Source organism: Magnolia sinica, chromosome 10 (genome assembly GCF_029962835.1).
Source record: "Magnolia sinica isolate HGM2019 chromosome 10, MsV1, whole genome shotgun sequence".
Lineage (NCBI taxonomy): Eukaryota > Viridiplantae > Streptophyta > Magnoliopsida > Magnoliales > Magnoliaceae > Magnolia > Magnolia sinica.
The window spans coordinates 50,198,778-50,223,279 of record NC_080582.1 but is presented as its reverse complement, the minus strand read 5'-3'; positions in this window follow the sequence as shown (position 1 = coordinate 50,223,279).

Here is a 24,502-nt window from a genome sequence, read left to right as displayed (position 1 = left end):
TAAGAACTAAGTGGATTTTTAAAAATAAGTTTGACGAACTTGGTAATATAATTCGAAACAAGGATAGACTGGTTGTTCAAGGGTACACTCAAATTGAGGGTATTGATTATGATGAAACCTTTGCCCAGTAGCTAGTCTTGAGTTAATCAGACTATTTATATCCATTGCTAGCTTTAGAAAATTTAAAATTTATCAAATAGATGTAAAGAGTGCCTTCTTAAATGGTGATCTACATGTTGAAGTATATGTTGAACAACCAATGATTTTTGCAGACCTTAAGAATACTGATCATGTCTATCGCCTTAAAAAGGCTCTCTACGGTTTAAAATAAGCTCCCAGGGCATGGTACGAGAAATTGACTAAGTTTTTACTAACTCATGATTTTTAAATGGGAAGTGTAGATAAGACTCTCTTTGTTAAGAGACTTAATGATCATATCTTAATAGTGCAGATCTACATTGATAATATTATTTATGGATCTACCTGTTCTAACATGATTGTTGAGTTTGCAGATTTAATGAAATCAAAGTTTGAAATGAGCATGGTTGGGGAATTGAATTATTTTCTAGGATTACAAGTGAAACAACAATCTGATGGCATTTTTATTTCTCAAACCAAATATGCTCTGAACTTAATCAAAAAGTTTGGATTTGAGAACGGTAAGAATTTTGATACTCCTATGAGTACAACTTTAAGACTCTCAAAGGACTCTACAGGTAAAAATGTGGATCCTAAATTATACCATAGTATGATTGGCAGTTTACTTTATTTAACTGTTAGTAGACCTGATATTGCTGTAAGTGTTGGTATTTGTGTTAGATATCAGTCTGATCTTAAAGAGTCACATTTAACAGCTGTTAAGAGGATTATGCGATATGTCGCAAGTACTACTAAATTGAGTCTCTGGTATCCATATGATACTAGTGTTCAACTGGCTGGGTACTCAGATGCTGATTGGGCTGGTAATATTGATGATAGGAAATCAACTAGTGGTGGTTGTTTCTAGATTGGAAATTGTTTAGTTTCTTGGTTTAGCAAGAAGCAAAGTTCTATATCGCTCTCAACTTTTGAGGCTGAATACATCGTAACAGGAAATGCATGTACTCAGCTTATTTGGATGAAACGTATGTTAAGCGATTATGGAATTGCACAAGAATCAATGATATTATATTGTGATAATTCCAGTGCTATAAACATTTCAAAAAATCTAATTCAACATTCACGTACCAAGCACATTGACATTAGGTATCATTACATTCATGAATTAGTGGAAGAAAAGCTGATATCTTTGGAATGCATTACTACCGAGACTCAACTTGTTGACATTTTCACTAAACTGCTCGACAAAAGCAGGTTTATTAAATTGAAATTTGATCTTGGTATGGGCATTTTAAATTGATTATTCATGCATATTTGTATCATAATGTATATATATTTGATAATTTATTGATTTAAATTTTAAATTTTTATGAAAAATGCATGTTTTTTTAATGGTACACGACCAGTCGTGGATGTGCTCAACCAGCGGGGAATGAAGATGAGGCTGACGATCTTCTTGATGATATTAATATGGATGATATTTTTGATGAAATTGAATCTGATTCTGCTAATGATCCTGATGATGAGCCATCTGATTTTGATACTCATCTTCGTGCTCTAGAGGAGAAGGTAGAGAATATGAATGTGGCCCATGATTTATGATTTAAATATATGCGCAAGTATCTTAGGTGCTTAAACAAGGCCTTCATCAACTTGATCCTACCATACCTGCTCCTTTATCTGGATCTGATTAAGTGTTTTATCCTTTGGTCTGTATAAACTCTAATATTATTTTACCTTTGTTGGTGTGTGAACTTTGTTGTTACTTCAGTTTGGTTGACTGACCTATGTTTGTGGAATTTGAACTGGTTATTGATATGTGCACTTTTAAATTGCTTTCTTATCTTGCCTAGTTATTTCCTTTATTACTCTCTTGGTAATCCTTCTTTTTCAATATTATTTTTTTCTTCCTTTATCATATTGTGACAAAAAGGGGGAGAAGATTTCAAGAAGTTTGGATTGATTGGAATGGATATATGGATTGTGATGTTGGGGAAGTAACATTAATTTTTACGATATATATGTGTGTGCTACTCAGGTGGAGTAAATAAGTAAGGAAGAATTTGTGCTAGTTAATGACAACTGGTGCATGATTCTTTAACTAGGCATTAACTGGTTCTCTTATATATGACTAGTGCATGATTCGAGCTTCTCTTATTTTCTATTAGAGTGTGTTTTGTCACAAATTTGACAAAGGGTGAGATTGTAAGTGCTATGGTTTCCTGCTCCTTTGGTTGTCAAATTTTGTGGTGCCAAAACCTTATTTTATGTCTTGTGTAGTTGATAGGTATATATGTTTAAGACATTACATCACCTCTCTAAACACTTTGCTTCAAGTCAAGAACGAAGAACTACTTCAAACCATTTCAAGAAATGTAAATACAAGATACAACGAAAGAAGTGATCTTGTTTAAAGACTCAAGTTAGTGCACAACGCAAGATGAAGTATAATTCAAGCTCTAGAAGATCTCAAGCTTAAGGTTACATCAAGTAGAAAGATCTCAAGCTTCACAATCTTCAAAGGTCAACTATCATCTGAAGAAATGAAGTCTCAATGTTCATACCTCACTCTCAAAGTATGATTGACCTTATATTGACCTTAGGGTAGGTCATTTTGTATACATAATTCAAATTGAATCATTTTATAGATGTTTGGTCTGTTTTAAGACTAGTCCTGAACTCTGTTCGACTAGTCTTAGCTCTGGCTCGATCAGCCCAAGAAATTCCTAGACCAGTCCTAAGTTGTTGTAATTTTTCAGAACTTTTTGGTTGAGCTTTGACCAGTCCTAGAGACTGGTCGACCGGTCGTAGGAACAGATCGACTCGTTCTAGGACCAGTCGTGCACCTTCGACTCAACCTACAGTGATCAAATTAGGTGCCTTACGACCAGTCATAGGATGCTCACGACCAGTCGTGGAGGGCTCACGACCGGTCGTGGACATCTTACGACCAGTCGTGAAACGGTTTTATCCGATCATACTTAAAATTTCAAAAATCTGTTCGGTCTACAACCAATCATAGTGTCCTCAAGACCAGTCGTAGATGCGATTTCTACAACTATAAATAGAACACGAATTTAAGAGTTTTATAACCCAATTCAGGTAAAATTAAGGCATCACTCTGAGATAAGTCTGTGTTCATTCTTAAGCTAATTGTGCAAATTTAATATTCTCTTTGTTAGCTTTTCTTATTTGATTTTGTTTCTGCATTCCAATCTAATTTGAAAGAGGAATTGGGATATTCCACTTCTTCGAATCAAAATTAAATAGAGCTAGCCCTAATTGGATTTAATTTAAAATCAATTAGAACTTAGAACCATTTCAAAGTGAGCATTGGACATTGAACTTTCACATTTGAACTTCTACTTCGATTGGTTCTTCTGGGCTGTTATAAAAGGAGAAATCCAGGTATTTTACATATGTGTAAATCTTTTATTGTATTGGTTTCTTTTGAGATTGAGCCAGAAAAATCTCATTGAGTTGGTTATCTGAGGAGAGCCAGAAAACTCAGAAAATGGGGTTTTTGAATTGTGTAAGCCTATTTGAAAGACACAATTGTGAAGGTTTTAGGTGAACCTGTGAAACCTATTTTCATAGTGAACGCTGATATCCCCTGTGTGAGGACATTATGAGTGGAGTAGCAAGCTGGGTAGCTATTGTTTAACCATTGGTGAACACATAGGCGAACCACTACAACTCTTTGTGTTTTGTGGATGTGTTATTTATCTTTCATATCTTTTATCATTCAAGTTTGTGGGATGTATGTGTGGATGTGAATGTTGTAATATTTACATTTCAAGCACTGTGGGGAATATTGTAATAGTTTAGATTCAATTCTTACTATTTCCTTTCTGTTCCTTTACAGTTTTAGCTTTTAATTCTCTAATTGTTCTAGTAAGGTTGTCCTGCAATAAACCCTTGGTTTTTACGGTGAAAGGTTGTCCTTAGAATAACTAAATTTTGTGATTGCTTTACATTTTGTATTGTGAATTATTATCTTTCCTATTCTTGGCTATCTTATTGTTTTATTCCGCTGTTATTATTTTAAATTTGGCATAGTCCTATTCAACCCCCCTCTTGGACATATAGCTAGGCCTTTTCACACACAACATCTCACTTTTCTCTCATGGAATAGCTTGGACGTCCATTTTTTTCTTTGATTGGTTGTTTGGAAAATGTAAAGAGAGAGAGAGAGAGAGAGAGAGAGAGAGAGAGAGAGAGAGAAAGGGTGGTTGTAAGAGAGGTGATGGGTATGAGTGATGGATGTGAGGTGATAGTTGTACTTGACATGTATGAGTGTGTAAGAGAGAGAGAGAGGGAGAGAGTTGACTTTGGGGTTTCTCTTGTACTTGACATGAGGTGATTGATTAATTGATTGATGGGACATGATGTAGAGATTCTCTTGGGATTGTAAATGCGCGACGTTTCCTTGAACTGAATGCGGGTCCTCATCTCCCTGCCAGGGTATCAGATCAGTATGCAAGATGCGGCGTTGGAACCGCGTCGACGGTGCGGTCGCATTGGTACAAGTCTTGTATTAAGCTGACTCAAATCTACGAGATACGACTTAGGGTCAAGCGCAAAAGTCGATTATAGGTCGCAGGTTGTCGAAATTCATCGGGAAGGATCGCGGGAGTTAACAGAACAGTAAGGACTAGGATACGGGCCTTACAGGGTGAATATGACTTTTTAAAATTTTAATCCCACTTAATGTAAATAATAACTTCTAAGCACTTGTAAACATGGTTAAATGTTAAGCAAACACAATAAAAAACTAGGATAGTGAAACATATGAAACTTGAATTATATCAAACATGTTGTGTATAGAAATTAAGCATATTTTGAATCGTCATAGCCATAAGTAAAAAGCCTATAACATAAACACAACGATATATAATGGTTTGGTTATGTGCCTGCTCCACTCTCGACGGACCCACTTAACCCATGAGTGTACCAGATTTCATTATCCAAAAATCAGGTTGACCATGAACTTTTACAACCTAGACAAGTTTATCAAAAATGCCTACACAAGGTAATAAATCCTACACAAGGACTCTATGAAATATGCCTACACAAGGCAGTAGATCTTACATAAGGACTCTACATGTACTATCTCGTCGGAGGCCTATAAAAGGACTTGGCGAGTTTGTAGAAACTAAACTCTGAATCCCAATCTTACACGAGGAAAGGGTTTCAGACAAAATGAACTCTATTACTTACCTTTAAGTAAGTGAGCCCCGTTTATCACATGATGATGAAGATCTTCTACTTGATGAAGATTCTTCAGCTCCGTTGAACTGCAACCAGTTGTATATGCTCCAATTAAAGATGTCAAGGTTGTTGGGTCCGGGTTTGGGTGAATTTAATCTAGTTAATAATTGATCTTTAAGAGCTAGAAAAGATTATCAAAACTAAGCATTTAAAGATCCCATTACAATGATTTTCCATTAAAGAGTGTTGCTGGATCATCAATGAAGGCTGAAGTTGATAGTTCAATCCAGGCAATGAATGTTCTAATGATTGCCTTTTAAGCTATGGATTGAATGATAAACTCATATGGGGAAGAGGCTTGAGAATAAGTATATTAAGTCTAGCAATAACTCTATCAAAGTTCTCTTTAATGCTCGCTAAAAAATCTAGGAAATAACCCTAAGAGATATATAAAGTAAAATCTTAACAGTAAAAAAATGGGGAGAAATCTGTCATTGTCGATGTCATCGAAGGATCTTCGATGCCATCAAAGTTTCCTTCGATGTCATCGAACTCTACATCAAGGTTTTCAAATAGGTGCTGGACAGATTTTGTTCGATGTCATCGATCATCCTTTGATGCCATTAAGATTTTTCTTCAAAAATGCATTGAAGTTGTTGGATAGTTTGAGCATAATATCGATGTCATTGAACATGCTTCGATGTCATCGATCAAAGTTTGAATTTTGATTGCACCAAAGATGGTTTGATGCCATCAAGAATAAAATGAATTTTCTTTTAAAACTCTCTGGATAGATTTGTCCATATTTCGATGTCATCGAACAACCTTTCGATGCCATCAAAATTTGAATTTCGATGTCATCGAAAGTGATTTGATGCCATCAAGAAATATTGGATTTGTCTTGAAAGTTTACTGGATAAATTAGTCTAAAATTCGATGGCATTGAACCTACTTTAAAACCATCGATGACTTGTCTTTGATGCGATCGAAGGTAGTTCAATTGCATAAAAAATATCAGAGATCCTTCAAAGCTTGTTAGAGAGATTTGGCCTAAGTTCGATGCCATCGAAGTAGGTTCAATGCCATCAACAATTTTTAGAAATTTACAAGTTGGTTTTTGGACTATTTGGCCACTGTTTCGATGACATTGAAGATGTCTCTATTGCACTCCGATGACATCGACAGGTCATGAAATTTTCAATTAGATTCAATCTCCACAAACTTAAAGTTAACTCTATAAACCTGCTTACCAAAGGTTTTGCACATATTGTTTTGGGCAAGTTTAGATTATTTTTAATGGGGTTAATACCTAATAGGGTTTGGTTAGGGATGCGAGGCTTAATTTACCTCTGTTGTGCACTTAAACCTCTTCAATTTAGTAAGTCTTCAGTCTTGTAGTCTTCGTATGGGGCTCATTAGACTCTAAGACTCAACATTCATGTTAATTGACAAACAAGGGCACTTTCAGGTGAAATTGATCAAGAAGTCATTGAAATTGACTGAGAACTCGGTGAAATTGATTGCGAATTCGAGCAAATTGATCGAGAACTTGGGAATATTGACCAAAAACTTTGTAAATTGACCTAGAACTTCATGAAATTGACCGAGAACTTGCAAAAATTGACCAAAAACTTCGTGAAATTGACCCAGAACTTCATGAAATTGACCAAGAACTTTGTGAAATTGATGAGAACATCATGAAACTGACCGAGAACTTATGGAAATTAACTGAGAACTTCATGAGATTGATCGAGAACTTGTGAAAATTGATCGAGAACTTGTGAAAATTGACCGAGAAATTTGTGAAATTGACTAAGAACTTTCGAAAATTGACCGAGAACTTTATGAAATTGACCGAGAACTTGCAAAAATTGACTGAGAACTTCATGAAATTGACTGAGAACTTCGTGAAATTGACCAAGAAATTGTGAAAATTGACCGAGAACTTCGTGAAATTGACTGAGGACTTGCGGAAATTGACCGAGAACTTCATGAAATTGACCGAGAACTTGCAAAAATTGACCAAGAACTTAGTGAAATTAACCGAGAACTTCATGAAATTAATCGAGAACTTGCAAAAATTGATTGAGAACTTCATAAAATTGACCGAAAACTTCATGAAATTGATTAAGAACTTCATGAAATTGATTGAGAACTTGTGAAAATTTTATGAAATTGATCAAGAACTTGTGAAAATTGACCAAGAACTTCATGAAATTGCAAAAATTGATAGAGAACTTCATGAAATTGACTGAGAACTCACAAAAATTAACCAAGAACTTCATGAAATTGATTGAGAACTTCATGAAATTTACCAAGAACTTCGTGAAATTGATTGAAAACTTGTGAAAATTGACCAAGAACTTCGTGAAATTGATCGAGAACTCCATGAAATTGACCGAGAACTTGTAAAAATTGACCGAGAACTTTGTAAATTGACTGAAAACTTCATAAAATTGATCGAGAACTTTATTAAATTGATCGAGAACTTCATGAAATTGATTGAGAATTTCAACGCGTGGCCTTTTCGATGGAGGCACCATATTCGTCATTCCTTGACAAATTATAATGAAGAAAAAGAAGTAACGGTTTATGGTAGCAAGGGTATTCTCATCTAAAAAAAGATATAAACTTTAAAAGTAGAAAGGATAAAATTTCAGGAAGAAATAGTAGGAGAGGAGAAGATGTAACACCCCGTACCTCCGGTACACGGGTGTTATCTTTAAAAACCCATGTTTGTGAAAACTGAAGCCATTAACTAGGTTACTTGGACTTAACCCGCACAGGATGGAGTTTCAAGATAGCATTAAGACCATCCATTGCAACTCCTAGAAGTTAACAGGAACCCTCCATCGACTAAGTATGTAAGCTTAATTGATCACCCCAAGTTAAAGATTCCGTAGGCCACGAATACCAATGTTATACACTACCGTTGGCCTCTGAGGGCTAATAAATGGGCCGCCAGGCATTCAAAACCCTTAGAAGCCCACTTTAACCATCAAAATAAAAGCTAGGAACCATCTGACCATCGAAATCGTGACATATGGGCCAAATACATCCTCGAAAAGAGTATAATGGTCCACCTGGACCTCATCACCAGCCCAAAGTGGGCCAGGATGTCTAAGTGGGACCCCTAAGATGATTGGACAGAGTAGATGCAATATAGCCATCACAACAGACCCCATACACGGTGGACGTACACTGTTACCTCTCATGCACGACGTACACTAGGCCACCACTTGCTGTCAAATGATTGTTGACCGAGCCTTACACGAAAAAGAGAGGAAACTCCTCCTTCCATTTGGAAAATTTTGAAACTGTTGAAATTTAAGCCCCAAAGTGGGCCATCTGGGGGACTTTCCGGATGATCTAAACCATCCATTTTACTCGCATGGGTCCATTGACCAAAATGGTATACAGTATTAGGCCCGTGCATAGGAACGAGAGAGAACGGTCCCAGCCGTCCAACCTTTTCATGAAGGGCTGAGATCCAAAAGAGGGGACCATCAGATGGATTCTTTTGCAAGCAAGCCCCATTATCTAGGGGACCCAAGCCTCCCACAAACTAGCTGGGGAAGGTCTTCTCATGGCCCAAAAAAGGGAAGAAAGGGTGAAAAGAAGAAAAAGGAGATTTTCCTTTCATGGGAGGGAGAAGCTGTCACAACTGTGACCGTACCTGGGGCCACGTGGCACAATCCCAGCCCTCCCAAGTGGGAGATACAAGTTGAGATGATGAACTCTCTCATCTCATAAGAAAGAGAAGAGAAATTGAGACATTCTCATGAGATTGAGCCAAATACCACATGGGGCCCGAGAAGTGGACCCCACATTGCTTATGGGCCCCATCTTGACTGATCAAACGGTCCGGATGGCCCAAAGAACCCTTGAAGGACAATCCACCATTGATGGGTGGGTCATCTTCCTCAATGACTTACCCAACCATGATCGTAAGGTGGGCCCCAATAGGCTAGAAAAATGTGGCATTAGAGAGCCCTGAGTGAAAGTGCTCTGGTTTGTCAATTAGCGTGAGTGTTAAGTCAGCTAGACTACAGAGCCACATAGGAAGATCAATTCAAAGCGTCTGCCTCAACTGGATGTGTGCAAGCTCGCCACAGGTAAATATAAGCCTCACATCCCATGTCCCAAAACACCAGGTATATAAAACCCTTAAAATAAACTAGAACATCATAGGATTTTTAGGTTAAGAAAACCTTTTCAAAAATCAGAAAATTCTCTAAGTTTTCTTACTTTGTCGATTTTATCGATACACATCTCGATATGATCGACCTATACTGTCAATCTCCTCGATGCTTAAACGATATCATCGAAATGAGAACTAAATACGTCCAGTAACCACATATACCTCTGGACGGACTTATCGATGTATCAATATACCTATCGATATCATCGATATTTGAATATCGAGTCCATCGAAGGTGACTTGATAATATTGACAAATGGATCTTCGGTGCCCCTATTTTTACTTAAGAAAATCACATGTGCATCAATATATCGCAGCCCTTCTCAATACTATCGAAATTCAAATCTCGGTGATAACAGAAGGCCCGTGATGTTATCGATCATGGGCGCCTAGTCTTCTAGCAATTATTTCAGGATAGTTTATCTATGATCGAGGGTCACTTGATAGAATTGATATTCAAATATCAATGATATCGGTACGGTTTTGATGACATCGAATAGGGACAGAAATTGTCCAGCAAGCTTAAACGAAAATCCTCTGGATTTATCGATGCCTCGACACATCTATCGATATCATCGACATTAAAATTTCGATGATCTCGAAGGTCCCTCGATCATCCTTGTAAACCTGAAATATTTCATAGCAAGTCTCTCTCATTTTTCAAAGTATCGATGATTCGAACCTCTCACGATGATATCAGAGTTTGAAATCCAATGACATCAACATGTGTTTCGATTCCATTGTCCAGCTGGCAAAAGGGTTTAAAAGCGTATGACATTTGAGTTTGTGTCATTGAGTGGCAAGTTGATGCAATTGAGAGTATACGCTCAATGATATCGACTCTGCTCGATGATATCGAACTCTGTCATAAATGTGATCATTTTATATCCGCTGGAACCTTTTGCCTATATAAAGAGAACTTATCTATTGTTGCTAGTAGAGAAAGAAGAGAGTGCTTTTGAGTGTTTTACCTTATATCATATACCCAAAGCCCTTTCTCTCAAGGGAGTTCATCCTCCAATCCACCCTCATCATTGATATTCAATAGAGTGGATTGGGGAATGAACTTCCACATTTTAGGATCCTTCAGCTACTACCTTAATGGCAAATCATTAAACTGGGATGCCTTGAATACATAGATGATTGGAATCACTCTATCTCCTTTATAGGAAAATACTTGAGAGTAGGATTCCATCATAAACCTTGACCCCAACCGTCGCCATGCATTGGTATATCTATTGTGTTGCGGTTCAAGGGAGAAGAAGACTCTTCATCAATAAAGGAGGAGATCTTCAACAATGTGCTGAATGGGACTCATCCACTTATCTATAAGTATCTAGAGTCCATAGGACCCTTTTGATCATTCCTTTGTAGGATTGGGTTTAAGGTGTTTCTCACCCTTGCAAGTCCTCTAGGGGGCCTCCAACGAGAGTGTACGTGGTGGGTACATAGTGTTGACTCTTGCTCTATGGAGATCATAAACTTCTGGTTAAAGGTGAACTTGTCTAAAACCTTGGGTTCGAGGTGAACCGTGTGAAACCTCCGTTTGGGTCTAGTGGAAAGATCCCTGACTAGTGACCTAAAAGTGGGTGCGTTGTGTTGACCCTTGCTCGTGAGAGCATAAACAGTTAGGTTCCTTGTGTGGATCCTTGGCCAGTGTGCCTAAAACGGGGTGCTATGTATTGACCCTTGTTCGGGGAGCATAAACAGTCAGCCTTAATGTAGGTTGTAAAGGTTAAAGGTGAACCTGATTTAAAACCTTAGGTTTGAGGTGAACCGCTATGAAACCTCCTTAGTGGAATCCAGTACACTCAAGAGTTAAGTGCAGTTACCGGGAGTGGAGTAGACAAGTAGTCGAACCACTATAAAAATGACCATGTTTGAGATTACTATTCTTTTGATTGTGTGATTTACTTTAATATTTTCATATCTGAATATCTGAGATCACACCTCACACACATACACAGTCATATCCATCATAAACTAGTTTGCATATTGTTCACTTCTTAAATAGTTTATGATTGGATCCTCTACCAGGCTTGGAAGCCAGTAGAGTTACTTTTGAGTAATCCTGATAAGTGTCGTCTGTTAGGATTAGTGTAATAGAATTTTTAATAAATTATAAAAACTTTAAAAAGTCCTATTCACCCCCCTCTAGGATATATTGGCATATTCCTACTTCAACTAAAGTGGTCTTTACCGCCATTTCAATTGGTATCAGAGCGGGTCTCTCTTTAAGGGCTTCACTGCCTAGAGAGTGATCTTGACTTAAGTTAGGAATATGGCCAAAGGAGAGGGCTCATTAGTCACTAGACCTCCAGTATTTGATGGATAAAATTACGCATACTGGAAGGCTAGAATGCACTACTTTCTGAGATCTTTGGACCATGATGTTTGGGATATAGTTGAAAGTGGATATGTGCCACCATATGAACAAATTATACTTGATAGTGGCACAATCATCACAAAACCCAAACCCAAAGAAAAGTGGACGACGTTCGATAAAGAAAAACAGACTACTGAAGCAAAAGCTATGAACGCCATCTACTGCGCCATGTCCAAAGACATCTTCAATCAAATAAGTATGTGTGGGACATCCAAAGAAGCATGGGATCTATTGGAAACAACCCATGAAGGCACAAGCACTGTGAAGAGGTCCAAACTACAACTGCTGACTTCATAGTTTGAAAATCTCAGAATGGAAGAGCATGAGACTTTTATGGAGTTCTTCACAAATTTGAATATCATTTACAACTCCATGGGTGGATTGGGAGAGAAAGTTCTGGTACCTAAAATTTGTAGGAAAATTCTAATATCCCTACCGGAACGATTTAATCTCAAAGTAACAACAATTGAAGAGTGTAGAAAAATAGATGAGATGAAAGTAAAAGAACTGGTAGGTTCCCTACAAACATTTGAACTATACTTCAAACAATCCCAAAAATTTAAAAATGCTATCCTAAAAACTTCAAAGAAAACAACAAATGAGGACAGTGGAAGTGAAAAAGAAGATGAAGATGAGGAAGTGGCTTTGCTGGCGCAACGTTTCAGAAAGTTCTTTCAGAAGAATCGTGGCCATCCTTCTAGAGGAAGAAAGGTGGACAACAGATCTTCTATAGGCAAATTTGGTAAAAAGACCAAAGAACCACAATGTTATGCCAATCAGAAGTATGGACACCTGTCTACTGAATGCCCAAATAGAAAAACTAAGGACAAGGCAATGGCCGCCATATGGGATGATATAGAAGAGTCAAATTTAGAATCTAGTGACTTAGAGAGCGATGAAGACAAAAAATCCTTGAAAATCCTTATGGTCTCTACTACTCCAATCATTCCCATTGAGACTGAAAATAAAGAATAGCAAGCCACCGAATCATTTCCATCTGATAATGAGGAAACAGAGGAGGAAGAAGAGAAATAAGATAAACTACAGGATGCCTACAATCAACTCTATATTCATAGCATCCACATCCTGAAAAGACTTGGAATGACTGAAAACAAAAAGGAATTGCTGTAAAAAGATCTGGACAAAACCTTAGAAATTAATACACATCTAATCAATGATCTACAGCAATATCATTCAGACAATGATAAGTTGGAAAGAGTCAATCTGTCCCTAAAAACAGAATCATCAAAGCTTACTAAACAAGTTGAACTATTAAAAGATGAAAATGAGCAACTCAAGAATGAGAATTACACACTCCATTATGACTTAGAGAAATCCAGAAAATTTGTTGAAATAAATTACAAATTTTCCCAGAGTGGTGAAAAGCTAGAAAAGTTGTTAGGGATGGGAAGACGAGGAAAAGACAAGAGTGGCCTAGGGTATGATAAAACTAAGAAGAAAACTGGAAATGCAACCCCAACAACTGAAAAATTTGCTGCTTCCGGTAGCAATATGAGAACTTCTCTAGTTTGTAATTTATGTGGTGATGTGGGGTCATTATAAGTTTGAATGCTTGACACCTAGAAGGACTTCACATAACTCTAGTCAAAATCACATTGGTAAATTCACACAATCTAGAGAAATACAGAATGTCAAAAGTCCATCTAGGAGAAACACTCATTCATCACCACCTAAAATGAAAGACAGAATAAAGGAACTGTTAGATCAAGTGGGTGAGATAAACATCAAAACTAAATCTATCACAGTAAAGAATTCTATCTCAAAATGGATAGTAAAAGAAAAACTGAACTCTATACCCTGAAATGTCAAGCATAGAAAGACAAGTCCAGGTCATGCATCTAGATCTGGATATTTGCTGAAATGATGCAAATTTTGCTAAGCTTCATATGATATATCTAGGTACCTCACCTTAATCTTTTGTATTTAAACATTCAAATGTTTATAATTTTGATGTGTGCTTTGATTGTACAAAATTTTGCTGTGTATACTGTTGATACATAGATATACTAATAGTATACATGGAGGATTGTCTAAATGCTAAAACTGAAAACATTCACCTTTAAGACACCTATCAATAAATCGAGTGAACAGTTCGATTGAATCGACCAAGAATCGAAACCATCGAAGATCTCTCGAAAAGTTGAATCGTCGGGACGATTGAACTTCCTTCTGATCTTCATTGAAAATATCAATAAGGTACCCCAATGTCATCGAAAAGATAATCGATGATATCGACAGTTATTGGAAAATTAAAAATGAAAGAATGAAAAAAGAGACTCACTGGTTGATCTTTGAATGGGATTACATTTCTCAGAACAGGTTTCCTTTCAAACAAAAATGTCTAAAAATCTGGTTCTTCCACAACAACCCTCAATGAAGAGCAAGAAAGGAAAGAATAAAGCAACTGGCTCATCTCCACTTTTCAACCTAAACCTTGTGGCAGAACCGCTAGTTCAGAGGAAGAGCATTATACCTTTTGGGATCATTAATCTCTTAGAACTGATTGGATGGGGTAATGTCATGAATCTTAGTGGAGGATTTCAACATAATCTGGTGCATCCATTTTTGAGTCTAATCTACAATGTTGAAAATAATCCTCCAATTGTTTCAGTAGCTGTCACAAATCAGACCGAGCACATAACTCTTAGACTGATAAGCCGATTGATTGGGGGTAGAGGTCACTAGAATACTTGTATCAGAATGACATATGACTGGTCTTGGTGTATGGGGTGAAGTTACTTGAGCGTTGTGTGATGGTGCTACTATACCGAGAAATGCAAAGAACATCCTTCATGTTAAATACCTCAATCCTGCATACAAGATCCTTCACAGCATTTTCAGCACAAATGTCTATCCCTGTGAAGTCTCCGGGAACAAGCTTTCTCCATACATTCTCAATGTGTTGTATGATGTTCATCTCAGTATTCACATCTGCCTATCCACTCTTATCCTTGAATAATGAATTCAGGTATCTTCAGATGAATCCATCACTACACTTCCATTTCCATGTCTGGTGTCCAAGCTATCATGACAATTTGGGCTACCTCCTACTAACGATCTCCCTCACCCGTGCGCTTGGTTTAATTAAGAAGATATCTGCAATATTTTTGCCAATGCGCCTCATGGTGGAATCAATTCAAGCTTAAATAAAGGCTATTTCGTACACCGCCTTGTCTCTGTTGAGAACATTCAGGCTATCCCCGAACAAGATACTATACAGAATCTGCTGGATAGACAATCCTTCATAATGAAAAGGCTAGATGAGTGTGAAGTCTGTCTATTAGAAATCAAAACCATGCTGGCGACTCTACAACATGATACATAACAAATTCTGAATGTCCTGCCAGCACAGTAAAGGTTTTTGATTGTCTATAATATGACCAATACATTCATACCTGGGTTCTCCCTAAAATGCTTAGGGTATAAATATCTTTTTGAATGCTCTTCGCTCATACATAGGTGTGATGCATTACTAACTTACTAAGTTCAAAAGTCTCGTTTTGGTATAATAACCTCTGAGTAAGGAATACTTAGTCTTTGATGGTTTTCTGTTATACTACTGCCGAACTAGGGCAGTTTGTGTTTTTGGATATTTGGAATATGGCTGGATATTATTCACATATTTACTACCATGTTTATGTTTCAGACCCCCTGGTTCATCTAGTCTCTAATATGGAAATGCATGTGATTTTTGATGATTATCTCATCTGCTTCTATCACTGCTCTATTTATTCTGATATGCATCCATAGTTTCTGATCAAGATGTCTGCTTAAACTGATTTACTTATTGTACATCTATACGTTATATGCTCTCGGAATGATGGTCCTCCCAAATACTTCAAACTTCAGTCAATATCAACTGCTATATTTATCTTTATCAATAACTGACAAAAAGGTAGAGAATAATTCAAACATCTCGTCAGGAAATATATATCTGCTTGAGTATGGTGTTACAGGTGTTAGGGGGAGCAGCTGCACCAAGCAAGGGGGAGTTTGTAGTTAGGGAGAGCAACTTCTGGATGTGTTGTGTATATGTCATTGTTAGCATTGTACAATTGTGTAAAGAATATGTACACACAATTTAAGATGTCAGTATAGAAGCTGATCTAGGGTGTTTTGCTATTTTGTCACGTAATTAACAAAGGGGGAGATTGAAAGTGCCCTTGTTTGTCAATTAGCGTGAGTGTTGAGTTAGCTAGACTACAGAGCCTCATAGGAAGATCAAGTGTCTGCCTCAACTGGATGTGTGCAAGCTCACCACAGGTAAATCTAAGCTCACATCCCATGTCCCAAAACTCCAGGCATATAAAACCCTTAAAACAAATTAGAACATCATAGGGTTATTAAGTTAAGAAAACCTTTTCAAAAATTAGAAAATTCTCTAAGTTTTCTTGCTTTGTTGATTTTATCGATACACATCTCGATATGATTGACCTGTGCTGTCAATGTCCTCGATGCTTAAACGATATTATCGAAATGAGGACTAAATACGTCCAGCAACCACATATACCTCTGGACAGACTTATTGATGTATCGATATACCTATCGATATCATTGATATTTGAATCTCAAGTCAATCGAAGGTGACTTGATAATATCGACAGACAGATCTCCGGTGCCCCTGTTTTTACTTAAGAAAATCACATGTGCATCGATATATTACAACCCTTCTTGATACCATCGAAATTCAAATCTCGATGATATCGGAAGGCCCGTGATGTTATCGATCATAGGCGCCTAGTCTTCTAGCAATTATTTCAGGATAGTTTATCTATAATCAAGGGTCACTTGATAGAATTGATATTTAAATATCGATGATATTGGTATGATTTTGATGGCATCGAACAGGGACAGAAACTGTCCAGCAAGCTTAAACGAAAATCTCCTGGATTTATCGATGCCTCGACACATCTATCGATATCATCAACATTCAAATTTCGATGATCTCGAAGGTCCCTCGATCATCCTTATAAACCTGAAATATTTTATAGCAAGTCTCTCTCATTTTTCAAAGTATTGATGAATCGAACCTCTCATCGATGATATCAGAGTTCGAAATCTGATGACATCAACATGTGTTTCGATTCCATCGACCAAGTAGTAAAAGGGTTCAAAAGCGTATGACATTTGAGTTTGTGTCATTGAGCGGCAAGTCGATGCAATCGAGAGTATACGCTCGATGATATCGAACTCTGTCATAAATGTGACTATTTTATATCCATTGGAACCTTTTGCCTATATAAAGGGAACTTGTCTATTTTTGCTGGTAGAGAAAGAAGAGAGTGCTTTTGAGTGTTTTACCTTATATCATATACCCAAAGCCCTTTCTCTCAAAGGAGTTCATCCTTCAATCCACCTTCATAATTAATATTCAATAGAGTGGATTGGGGAATGAACTTTCGCATTCTAGGATCCTTCAACTACTACTTTAATGACAAATCATTAAGCTGGGATGCCTTGAATGCATAGATGATTGGAATCACTCTATCTCCTTTATAGGAAAATACTTGAGAGTAGGATTCCATCATAAACATTGACCCAACCCATCGCCATGCATTGGTATATCTTCTATGTTGCGGTTTAAGGGAGCAGAAGGCTCTTCATCAATAAAGGAGGAGATCTTTAACAACATGCTGAATGGGACTCATCCACTTATCCGTAAGTATCTAGAGTCCATAGGACCCTTTTGATCATTCCTTTGTAGGATTAGGTCTAAGGTGTTTCTCACCCTTGCAAGTCCTCTAGGAGGCTTTCGGCGGGAGTGTACGTAGTGGGTACGTAGTGTTGACCTTTGCTCTATGGAAAGCATAAACTTTCGGTTAAAGGTGAACCTATCTAAAACCTTGGGTTCGAGGTGAACTGTGTGAAACCTCCGTTTGGGTCTTGTGGAAAGATACCTGGCCAGTGTGCCTAAAAGTGGGTGCATTGTGTTGACCCTTGCTTGTGAGAGCATAAACTTCCGGTTAAAGGTGAACCTGTTTAAAACTTGGGTTCAAGGTGAACCTTTGCTCAGGGAGCATAAACAGTCAACCTCAGTGTAGGTTGTAAAGGTTGATGGTGAACCTGATTTAAAACCTTAGGTTTGAGATGAACCACTGTGAAACCTCCTTAGTGAAATCCGGTATACTTAAGGATTAAGTGCGGTTACCAGGAGTGGAGTAAACAAGTAGTCGAACTACTATAAAAATGACTGTGTTTGAGATTATTATTCTTTTGATTGTGTGATTTACTTTAATATTTTCATATCTGAATATCTGAGATCACACCTCACACACATACACAGTCATATCCATTATAAACTAGTTTGCATATTGTTCACTTCTTAAATAGTTTGTGATTGGATCCTCTACCGGGCTTGGAAGCCAGTAGAGTTACTTTTGAGTAATCCTGATAAGTGTCGTCTGTTAGGATTAGTGTAATAGGATTTTTAATAAATCATAAAAACTTTAAAAAGTCCTATTCACCCCCCTCTAGGTCATATTGGCATATTCCTACTTCAACTAAAGCGGTCTTTACCGCCATTTCACTGAGCAGTAGTAATGCATCCCCACGAGCAGAAGAGCCTCATGTACGATTGGCCACCAATTTAAACCATCAAATGGGTGGAGGGGGGGGGGGGAGCACTTGCTGACCGTCGGTTGCCCCTTTCCCTACCTATAAAGAGGGCTCAACCCTTCAGAATCTACATAGATCAAAGAGAGGAAAAGAGGGAAAGAGAGAAGAAAAAGGAGTGAAAGAGAGAGTGAGAAAAGTGAGTGAGTTACGTGACTGGGTGTTGCATTGCACCAGCTCGGCCCGCACGAATCGGACCGAGTCGGATCAGTGCTGACCTGTAGCACATTTGATAAAGAAAAGAGAGAGAGAGAGAGAGAGAGAGAGAGAGAGAGAGAGAGAGAGAGAGAGAGCAAAAAGAAAGAGAAAGGTGCTTTAAGGCAGCAGGTAATGATCCCTCTCCCTCCATTTTCTTTCATGTGTATTTGTGGGAGGTTCAGCCATGGTTTGAGCCTCCATTTGAGCCTCCAACCAAGCCTCCATTTCGGCCATGATAGGAGCCAACAATGAGTCTCAGTTGGATGTCCAGCAGGACTAAAAACATCCTTCAAATCTGCCCTCAACAAGGGCCTGATATCATGTGAAAGCAGGCTGGGAGCCAGGCTTCATATTAGTTGAAACTATACCTTGAAAATAGCTGACTTTTCATCCTGAAAATAACTGAAACTACACCTTGAAAATAACTAATTTTTCAGCCTAAAAATAACTGAAACTACACCTTGAAAATAGCTGATTTTTCAGCCCGAAAATAGCTGAAACTACACCTTGGAAATAACTGATTTTTTAGCCTAAAAATAGCTGAGAATACACCTTGAAAACAACTACTTTTTCAGCTCAAGAATAACTGAGAATGCATCTTGAAAACAAGCAATGTTTCAGCTTGAAAGGAGCTGAGATTCAACTTAGAAACAACTAAATATTCAGCTCAAACAATAGTTGAAAAATTCAGCTGAAGGTAGCTGGAATTTGGGCCAAGTACAGCCTTCATCTAGGCCACGAACTGAGCTCCAAATGGCCATCATGATGGGCTGCAACTTGCACTAGAATCAGGCTCTAGTTGGGCCACCATTTCGAGTCAAAATAGCTCACAGATGGGCCATAGAGAACAGAGCAAAACGCCCCCTTATTGGGCACGTTATTGGCCTGCAAAAGTTTGGCCCGTTTGGGACCGTAATCCGGGCTTCCATGTGGGCTCCAAACACCCTGTGTAAATAGGTGGGCCACATACTGCAAAAGTGGGCCACACCATCTCAAACGGTGGGCCGCACCCCCCACTCAAAACAAGTGGGCCTCACCCTAAATATGGTGGGCCTAGTCAAGTTTTGAGCCACCTTTGGGACCACCTGGCTGGGCCAAACTAGGCCTAGTTCGGGCCTCGAATGGTGGGCCAAATCTACGCCATTTGTAGAACAAGAACCTGGGGGCCCAGCCGCTCTAAAGCTAGCCTAAATGATTCTATTCATGGGCCCTTCAAACCTTCAATATGTTAAGAGCCATTATCTAATGCAAGCTAACCCCCTAGGAAGCTACTGGCGTAACTTGGGGCCAATAGTGGCACACGGGAATTCAGATCAAGGGCAGATTATGATGACTCAGGTGATGATTTTCCTCCCCTTAAGCATTCCATCTCTAAACTGGATTAGGATAGTCTTTTATAGCAGTTACAAGTGATATCCTAAGAGTGGATGATCATTCAACTTGCTTGCTCGAATACATGCCTTATAACCTTACTTAGCCATTGTTTAACTATTATATAAATATCTTAGAAATGATTAAACCTTTAATCTTCTTAACCATGGGTTATAGGTCCGATCCTTTGACTAGTTTACCTCATCACATGTTTTGGAAATAAAAGCATGCCTTAGATTCATTAAAGCATGTGATTACTGTTAATAGAACTATATATATTTAGAATTGATAAGCAATGGGCACCTGATCCTTGAACTTTATATACATATGAGTTTTAATTTAAATATTGAATCATGCCTATATCTTCCTATCTCGTATGATTATATTGGTTGCAAGTCACACGATGATTGAAACCTCTCTATGAAAACTCCTATTTTCAAGAGAGTCCATACTTAGGGTGCAACAAAACTGATTGTGATAAGAATAGACCCTCAACATGGAGGTTATGGTTAGTGGTGGCTTAGTTCATGGGATTTACCATCTTTGGAGTGATTCCACTTACCTAACTATGGAATGAACCTCGCAACATTTATTACCACCGTTGTTACTCGTATTTGAATCATACATACCATCTCATTTAGTCCCTGCATTTAAAGATTTCTACATTTCATTCCTAGTCAGCATACGGTGGTAGTGCCCTGATGTTGAGAATTGATTGGCTATGTGTTGATGGGTTCTACATACATCCTAAGGCAGTAGCCTCATGAGCCGGGAATGGTGATATGGGACCTATGCCCGAGCTGTCGGCCTACGCTGGCATCTAGCCCTCATAGTAACCTTTAAGTTTACTTAAAATGGTTGATTGTAACTAGACTAATAATGGTTTGACTAATCATGCATACATGGCATAGACCAGCATCTATCGCTAACGTGCGTGATGTACGATAGGCAGTCATTACGCTGCACTTAGTATATTTCGCTGATGACTAGCCTTTGTCCGACTGGATGTTTTTTCTAGTTCGATGATTACATGGGTGATGAGCCCAACTTCTGCACGGATGTGCATCCCCGAGGCGATGACTACATTCGTGCATCCCTATGTTTTGGATTGCCTGTATGTTTTGTGCTATTTCTTGTCTAAGGCGACGATGTGTAATCTTGAGGGGAAATCACACTGAGCTGGCCACTCATTCATCAATGTTCACCATACAGATGAGACAGGAACAGATGCTAAAGAGCGCGAGGTGGACCCGGAACCTGTTACTGTTGAGGAGTACTACGACGAGGAGTCGCAATAGGAGACGGCTGCCTACTTCGGCTTCAACCAATAGTTTAGTTATCATGGTTACTTTTTGGACAATTACATTTCTTTTTGGAATTTTGTATATGGCCCTAGCTGAGTGGCCTTGAGTATTCATTTGAGTTGGGATATATTTAAGCTATGCTTGTTTCCCCAAATCGCACTTTGATAAATTGTCTATTTTGACTACGAATTAATACCAGGTTTTCAAGGATGGGTCGAGTACTCAGGTTTTCAAAAACTGTTGTATTCAGAAGATTTGGAAGAGGAGAAGATTTCATAAAATGTGTTTTTGGTAGAAGGGTATTCTCGTATGAAGAGGAGAAGATTATAGAAAATAGATTTTTGATAGATGGGTATTCTCATACGAAAAGGAGAGAAGATTTTAGAAAATGAGTTTGTAGTTGTAGGGTATTCTTGTCTGAAACAAATCCTAAAGTTTAATCCTGAAAAGTAGAGTTCTGGTCATTCAAAAAAGCTAGTGGATGAAAGGTAAAGTTTACTGTGTGAAAAAACTCTTCGATCAACTCTCAGAAGGCTAGGTTGCTGGTGTGTGCTATACGGATTGGTTGATATACCACACACCAACAACCTAGTTGGTGTGGGTACATGTTGCTCGATGACAAGCGCTAACGCTCCTTGTTCTCCGAGTTGTATGAACAGTTCAAAGGAGATCAAAGTCCCACAATGATGTATTTATCATATCTACACCATTCATCCATTTGATGAGATCATTCTAGGTCTTGATCTAAAAAATGAGTAATTTTTAAGGCTCAAGTGGACCACACCACAAATAGCAGGTGGGGACAATGATTCTCACTATTAAAACATTCATAGGGGCCACCGTAAGTTTACTTTCCATCCAATCTGTTCATAAGGTCACATAAACTAGGATGAAGAGAAAATAAATATCATATTGATCCAAAATTTCTGTTACCCCAAAAGAATTTCAACGGTAGGTGTTCAATCCTTTACTACTTTATATAGTGTGGTCCACTTGATTTTTGGATCTGTCTTATTTTTCGGCTTAAAACTTAGGACCAGCTCACCAAGTGGATAAATGGTTTGGATATAACTCATACCTCATGATGGGACCCACTGAACTTGATGAGGTCAACACACTAGCCACATCGGTGGTGTGTGGTGCACTAGCCAATCCACTTCCCTAGTTATGGGCAATCAAAATTTATAGTTAAGATAACGTACACGCCCCCACCTTATATGGAATAATCATTGCGCTGGAATCAGACAATGGAAACTCTATAATTCAAAAACCTTATAATCTGAAACCTTGAAACCTGAAACTTGGGAAAATCCTAGACCTTGTAACTTAGTCGAAGTCCGTACAAGTCCCTCGGGAACACCCTGAATCTAATTAGAAACAACGCAAAGCCTCACTTATACCAGCCAATTTTCGTTGGCTTCATCTTGCAACAAGGAGTTCACATGAGGCACTAAAATCAATCATAAAATATTTGTGTCATGGACTTCATGTAAAAAAAACAAGTAACAAAAATGACTTAACAAGATCCCCATTTACATCATCAAAATTTTCTAAAAATGAAAAAAAAGATTCTACTTTTGAAATAATACATGAAGTAGATCAATCATTTGAATCGTTACATGCATAGAGTCTCTATAATATCTATTAAGATAAGGAAAGGTAATAGCTTCAACCCAAATCTTGGGAGGGGGAAGACTTGATCAGAGCTGCCTGCGTGGGTGTGTGAATTTAAAGATGTACATGTAATATTTCAAAATTTCATGCATGAGTAGATACACAAGTGCACATTTATATCTCAATCCCTTATCTAGTAACATGCTTGACGAAATATTAATATAACCATTAAGACTACTCATAACAGATAGACTAAAGCTATCCAACTATTTAAGTTCAATATGGACCATCGTATCATTACGAAAGAGTCGATGTATACAATTTAAGATATTTATACTTAGTCAGCAACAAATCTATACTCTAGGTCATAACATGGATATACTTACGAGTGTTTTGCAACATTAAAATCAAATTCTAATAATTACATATGTACCGGTGATTGTCTTAATCTTCTCATGGTGTATATGTTCACATATAACATTAAACCTCAAAAAACCTATTTCTAGGAACTTGATTACAATAAAATTTCAGACAATACCTAGTTAGCCTAATTGTACATTATTAATCTAGACATCTAATTCACAAGATCTATTGTGCATCAGAATCCCAATCATATCCATCGGATGACCCACCCGATAATTTTATCTTTGCCATTAAGAGACAACTTCGATGAATCCAATAGATTTCTTATCACATCTATCCACTCTTAAACCTATTTTCATTGTTCTCATACCCTTGAAGGACAATTCTAGCCAAACCCAGTTGATCTGTAACCGACTTTTGGCCGAGCTATGGCGATCCGTAATCGACTGTCAGCTGAGATATGGCCGATCCATAATCGACCTATTGCTGACCTAAGGGCTAGGTTGGTAGCACATGGCTATTATAAAGGGCGTGCTCTTTGTGTGTCCTTATAGTTGCATCATCCTCCTTGGAGGTTGCACTCTCTAGATACACAGGTTTCGCTCGATCAGCTTATGTCATTTCAGCAGAGTTGGTCCATTCCATAAGCTGACTTGTTGACTTGTCAACTTTTTCCTCCAACAGTGAGCCCCCCTACTTCTCGACCTTGTGCCGACCTACGAAGGTCGAGAAGTAGAATGGAGTTAGGTCAGGTTATGATTGGATCGGGCGAGTCGTGTAGTTATTAATGCTAGGTATGGCGGCCAACGTGAAGATCGAAGCATGCCAGCTCATTTTATGACGTGTCGGTTGAGTTCCTAATGTCACGTGGGCTGTTAAGCCGTCGTTTCAGTGGCAGAGTAATGAAGGAATGACATGTGGAACTGTACTTGATGTCAAACTCGAATGGCACATGGGGTTATGCCACATGTTATTCTGGGGCAGCCAAAGAGGCGTCCGTACGATGCATCATCAATGATCCCTTTAAACGCGTGACACGTGGGGTTTCTATATAAAGGAAACCCTAACCCTTGGGTCATCTCCATTCATGTCTCACTTTCTTCCTCTTTCTGCTTCTCTATT